Source organism: Montipora foliosa, chromosome 9, assembly GCF_036669935.1.
Source record: "Montipora foliosa isolate CH-2021 chromosome 9, ASM3666993v2, whole genome shotgun sequence".
Lineage (NCBI taxonomy): Eukaryota > Metazoa > Cnidaria > Anthozoa > Scleractinia > Acroporidae > Montipora > Montipora foliosa.
This window is the reverse complement of record NC_090877.1, coordinates 24,168,116-24,174,555: the sequence shown is the minus strand read 5'-3', so window position 1 is coordinate 24,174,555 and position 6,440 is coordinate 24,168,116. Positions and strand designations below refer to the sequence as shown.

The 6,440-nt window shown below is 39.2% G+C and overlaps 1 long non-coding RNA gene across 1 annotated transcript in view; it reads right to left on the bottom strand.

Moving 5' to 3' along the window:
- Positions 1 to 1,814: 1,814 nt before the first annotated feature.
- Positions 1,815 to 6,440, bottom strand: part of LOC137970965 (uncharacterized) — a 20,864-nt gene continuing 16,238 nt past the window's right edge. Inside the window, exons 3-4 of the long non-coding RNA XR_011116898.1 lie at positions 4,991 to 5,061; positions 1,815 to 4,245 (exon numbers count right to left, since the gene is read on the bottom strand). This is a non-coding gene — a long non-coding RNA (uncharacterized lncRNA). The remainder of the gene's footprint in view (positions 4,246 to 4,990; positions 5,062 to 6,440) is intronic.

Genomic DNA, 6,440 nt, shown 5'->3' with positions numbered 1-6,440 from the left:
CCTCAAGGGTGGTCTCCAATCAGGTGAGACCTTGTAAGAGCTGCGAGGTGACCCCTTTTGTAGTCGAAGACAGTCCTTGGGTCATTGGAGGAAATCGTTGCGTACGTTAAAAAATCGAAGAATAAAAGAGAATGATCCGTAAAAACGCCAATTATTCTTGGCTGAATGCACGTTATGTTTGACACGGTCTCTTATGAGACCAAGAATATTTTCGAGTCTTGTTGGATGCATATTTAATTGTTGTAGGAAGAAATCAAAAATTAGTTCTTGAAGGCGCGTTTACACGACAGAGGAAAAATGGCACGGGTCCGATAAAAAGTGGAACGGTTCCAATCATTTTTGTAAAGAAACAGTGAACTTTTATCCGTTCCGCTAAGGGACCATAGGCGCCTATGGTCCCGTAGCGGAACGGATAAAAGTTCACTGTTTCTTCACAAAAATGAATGCACCCATTCCACTTTTTATCGGACCCGTACCATTTTTCCTCTGTCGTGTAAACGCGCCTTGAAAATCCAGGTAAAGGAAATACCGGTATTTCTATCTGGACTAGAAATATGTTCAGAGTTCCAGGTTAGGTCAGGAAAGTTGATGTCTCCAGTAATAAGTTCTCTGTCGTACCTTAGAGAAAATTCCAAGAAGGAAGTAAACAAGTTCATCCATACGCTGAGATCAGAATTGGGCGGCCGGTAGCAAACACAAACTAGGCAGTTCTTGAATTTAGAACATTCAATCTCTTTGGCAATTAACTCAAGTTGGTTGACCATTCTCCTAGTTCAATCCTTTTACAGGTTAATGAGTTTTTCAACGCAAGAAGAACGACTGAGCGATCTCTGACTACCTTATCGAAGGTACTGTTGCTTAGCCAAGTTTCGGTGGCTGCTATAATGTCAAGATCCTCCGCGTATACTAAGTCTTGAAAGGCTTTTAAGTTTCTGATTACCGTGCCGTCAGGGAATTTGTTCTGACTACAAAGACTTTGAGAATTAATCGACAAACAGCGAAGATTGCACAGCATTTTAACCTTCTTGCATATTGTATAAGATGAAGTATCAAACCCGATTGGAGGGCAATATTTGTTAAATAAAAGAAGCAATGATAGCCAAGAATGGATCTGTTCCTGTTGTTATGAACACTTGAAGAGAGGCAAAATACCACCATCTGCAGTTAAAAATGGAATGCTGTCTCCAGTGAAACCAGAATTTTTTTTTTTATTTGAATGCGTTAGACTGCAGGCTTTTGGCACCAAGGGTGGCCTTTCAGAAGATTCGGCTAGACTCTAGAATACCCTCTCACTTGCAAGTCACTTCCAAAAAGCTGCTCCCGCAGTCCGTACCCTGCGAACGCAGACGTATTTCCGGCGGTACGTCTGCGCTCGCAGGGCTAGCATTCCCGAAGTCATTTACATACATCAAACGCTGCACTTTCCGCAGTTCCCCGGACATTTATGTACACAAAGGGTACATTGAACATTTACAAGTACTTTTTAAAAAGTTGCTCCCGTAGTCCCGCAGTCATTAACATAAATCAAATGCTGGTCCCGCGGTCCCGCAGTCATTTACAGACATCAAATGCTGGTTCCGCAGTCACTGTGTCCATTCCCATACCCAAACTTAAGTCCCTTAGAAACAAGTATAACACTTCTGTTTTGAATTACGGTCAAGTCGCACGAACCCTGTCGCCCGAAACCAGGGCAATGTCGCCTGAAATCCCGAGTTACATCGTCTGGAACTTTGTCGACGGTTTGACGTTTATTCTAGCTTTTAATGTCACTCGAAATTTTTTCGAAAAGCGTAAATTAAAATCATTTAATGCACTTTTCCGTTGTTCTGAACAGGTCTTTATTTTCCATAATCAAGTATGTTCCCATTATAATGGCAGACTGACCACATCATTATTGAGCTGGAACAGGAGGTTATTATTGTAGTCACTGAGGTGGAATAAGAGGTCTTATTTTGCAATAAACATGAACGCACTGGAGCGCATACCAAACCAAACGAGACAATGTGTGTATGCATCATTCTAAAAACCCGTGCTCTTAAAAGCCAACAAAAACGCATGAATGTATGCTTTTACATACGACGTCCGAAATCTTGCATGTTATGCTCCCAGTAAACCACCAGACAAGCGCTCTGTTCACCGTGACAAATCTTGCCCGCCCGGAATAAATAACTTGGATCATGATATTGAGTAGTTACACTTCGTGTAAGCCACACAAAAATCGAAAAAATAGTATAGTTTAAAAACTATAAAATCAGCGCGTCACAAAATAATTGGCGATGACAATAGTTGCTTACAGTAGAAAATCTGAGAGTACCATTGCTCGACCTTAGCGTCAGTCCACTAGCACAGGATAGTCAAAATGGGTTTGGGATAGTAATATTTTAAAACGACTAGCCACTGGGCTACTCGAGGTTGACCGGATTTTGGAAAGACAAAGTAAAAAAATCAGTTTTAGTTGATCGCGACAGAGAAAAAGAAATAAAAAAGAAACTTATGTCGCATTTTGGATAGGTAACTCCATTTGTGGTCTATCTGTTAACACAAAAGGACTGGTAGGAAGAATGAACACTAGTGGGACCCAGTAATTTACGGTCAGGCCGCCATCTTGTAATGTTTTGATCACCATCTTTGATTTTGATTGGCCCCTCGATCAGCATGAAGAGTATACACTCTTTTTTCAAGAAATGCGATAATCCTGAGAAGAAAGGAAGTCAAGGAAGATGAAGGACAACCAAGCAACTCAAAACCTAAAAAATCCTGGCTATAATGCCAGATGGTTAAACTCGGGAGAAAGGCTGAGAAGACCACAAACTTCCGAAACTTGTGCACGTACTAAAAGGATTTACAAGACTTTATTTTGCTTTGCGTATAGTAATAACGATGTTAAGTCTTCAACTCTTTATCATTCAATCACAAAATGACATCACATCACACAACTTTTTAATGACTTTTTAACCAGAGGTTTGTACCAATCCTAATCATGTGACTAAAGGACAGGCTTAAAAATACAAGAACTTTCTTCATGTGCATTTTTAGAAGCTTGATATTTTTCTTCGGTCCTCACTAATAAGCAAAAAGTCTCGTTGATTCTAGGAGCAAAAAAATAGCATTCAGGCAGATTTTCCTTTATCGAGCTCAGTAAGTGTGCAGCAAGATCAAAAGTTTGAGCCCAGGCTTCACTCCCAGGTGATGACTATTGGCGAGAAAATTTCGAACCCCACTACCCCTAGGACTCGTCAGTAGACAAGTTAAGGTCGAGCACTGTAGAGAGATTTTCTTCTCCGTAAGGCATTTCAATGTCTTTTTAAAATTAAGCTGAGACCTGTTGTTTTGGCTCGAGTATACAAATAGAATTACGAGACCTTCTATCAGTTACCATAGGTTTTCCTATTCCCTAACCTTGCGAGTGTTTTTGGTGTTTATTTCAAATTGAATTGATCGATTTCTGCGTTTTGTTTTTGTTCCCCTTTCAACCAAAGCTTTCCCTGTACGATACTCCGTTGCACGGGCGAGACAGAAGAGAGCTTTAGATCCGAGAACGAGAACGAAGAAAAGGACACTGGGAAAGAGGTTGAAACCCGTAAACAGTTACCGTACCAATCCAGGGAAAACACTACTGACCGATTGGACAGACAAGAAGCATAAATAGCTTCGAGTGCGCAAACAAAGTTAAAAAACAAAAATTGCCTGGACCAAATTTTGTTCGGATATTTTTCAAGACAATTTCTAAATTGTCTGCTAGTGCGGAAAGTCACTTCCTCGATGTGATGTTTGTACCAACTGGATACACTTCCAATGAACACACACGTTACTACGCAAAACGAGGTTTGCGTCAATTTTTTTCGACAACGTGGTTTCACTGAGCGACGAATGCGTTTACAATGTCTCTTCCATCTTGCGTTCCAGTGATCTCTTCGAACACGAAGAAAGATGTCATCCAGAACATACCCGACTCTCCTTTTCTTGCCAGTCAAACGCTGAATCATGCGGTGGAAACTTCCACCCACAAACTGAAACAACGGTCTGGTGAAGAATATGAGGCCATTGAAGCACGCGAACGAGAAACTTGCGCATCCACAAGCACTGGCAGCGGAGAGGAAAACTCCTCTCTTGAAACCATTTTAGCGCAGCTCCCTCCCATGCCAACATTTCTTCCTGACGACACGGAGGACGGCGCAACTTGTACAACCACAGTTCCGTCAACGTCCATAGTCCACTGTGGCGCTGCATCAGGTGGCTCTAGCCCTTGGAGAGACAGTAACACGTTGAGTCTAGCTTCATCTGACCTGCCAATACCCCGTTGGTCGCATGACGAGGAAAAACTACTTTGGCCTCTGGAGGTTTGTTACAACATGTATAAATGTTTGAGCCTAATATTCACTCCTGGTTCTTTGTCAAATGAAAAAGTGTTGTCATCATTTAACCAACAAAATAATTTCTCATCTATAGTCTTGATATCATCACTATTAATACACTTATAGTTCCTTTGTCAGCTTTCATTCTGAAAAGAATTCTCTTCGTGGGACATATAATCTAATTTCCATTATTTATTTATTTTTTATTTATTTTTTTGGATTAATTTGTTTTTCGCTCTTCAGTGACTTGTACATAACACTTCATTTCCTCAAAGTATTACTTACAACACATTAACTCGTTAGCTCACAACCTACACCAACAAAAAGAGCATTCTAATGTCCGCCTGAAAAACGTTTCAGGCCTTTACCGCTACTACTTAGGCAGCACTCATAACTGCCAAGATCATAGAAGCTCCCAGTAGACATGATAGCTCAACTGGTAGTGCACTTCACCGGTATTGCAGAGGTCCGGGTTCGAGTCCCGTTCAGGCCTGAAGTTTTGAAAAACTGAACTTGGGTAACTTCCTTACTTCGGGACGGATGCTATTCCAAAACCTGGCACCAGATTTACAAAGAAGCTTTGATTGATATCAGACTTAGAACATAGCATTCAAAGTTAGAAAGAATACACTTACTGGCTTTGGTTTCCTTTCTTGTGCTTTAAGGAGGAGACTGTCTGTGAGCTCTTTTGACCTCCTTTGAGTTTCTACAAGAGATAAAAATTAAGATCAATAATTTACTTTGTAAAATACATCGTAATTCATAAGAGTTCTGATCAATCAAGTAGTATTTGAGTCACATGTGCACCTCTCTAAACCCCAATACAAATCAACTGAGGTTGATAAATTATTAATCAGTTGTATTAACTTTTGATAGAGACTCCTACTCAGCTAATTAGCATTCATTAACTAATGTTTTCTTTTGCCTGTGTATTTCTATTTGTGCTCTTTTGTGTCTATGCAAGGTTTTTGGTGCAATTAGTTTTACTGACGCCTATTTAAAATTTTTGCTATGCCTCTCCTGAAGGGTGGTGTTGCTATACTCTTCAACAATAACTTCTCTTTTTTAATCCTCCAATCATAGTCCAATGTAAATGGCAGATTTAACATATTTAAAAGAGAGATCTGAGATCTCCAATAGAGGGCAAGTGCATTAACAAGAAATTATGCACTACCTAACCATGTTTTTACTGGACGTTTACCTGTTTTTGTCTTGATTAAACTGCTTTTTTATCATTTCAATATTACTCTTTAGATTTGGTGATACCAAGTAACTATAGATCTTTAAATATTTTAGATCAGGTGAGACTAAGTAATTATAAATATGTAAATACTTCAGATTCAAAACATCCTTTTTTTAATTTTGAATGTTCTTTTAGTGTCCATAATTAGCTTATTTTCAGATGAATGCTTTGACACTTAAATATAGTTCATTATTTTATTTATTCATTAATAAGTGACACAAAATCAGCTAAAAAATACATAATTTTAGCTACCCTGTATGTTCTTAATGAAGACAATCCAAATTTATTCCAATTTTTTTCCACCATCTAAGCAACTTCAAAAGTGAAGAGATAACAATAAGCAGAGATTTCAATTTGGTTCTGGACATTGATAAGGAGAACAAAGGTGGTCGCTACAGAACGTACAGTACTTCAAATCCGCTAAAATAATCAAGGAAACTATTGCCGACCAAGATCTTGTGGATGCCTAGGGAGTCCTAAATCCAAACTCTTGCAAATTCACTTGGTACCAGCATAAACCTGAAATTCATTGTTGACTAGATTTTTTCCAAGTGAGCCAAAGTCATTGCATTTTGTTTTAGAATAGAGCATTCCTTGAAAATAATCCATACAGCAATGCATTTCAACCAACACAGCCCAGGATACTGGAAGCTCGACACCTCTTTCCTCTTGGATAATGATTATGTAAACAAAATCTGGATGACAGTTAAAAGTGCTAATGATGAATATTCAAATGAAGGCAGCATTAACCCTGCTTTAAGGTGGAAAATGATCACCCTAAGAATCAATGACGGTCCATTCAACATGCTAAGGAGCAAAAAAAAAAGAAGAAGAAGAAGAAG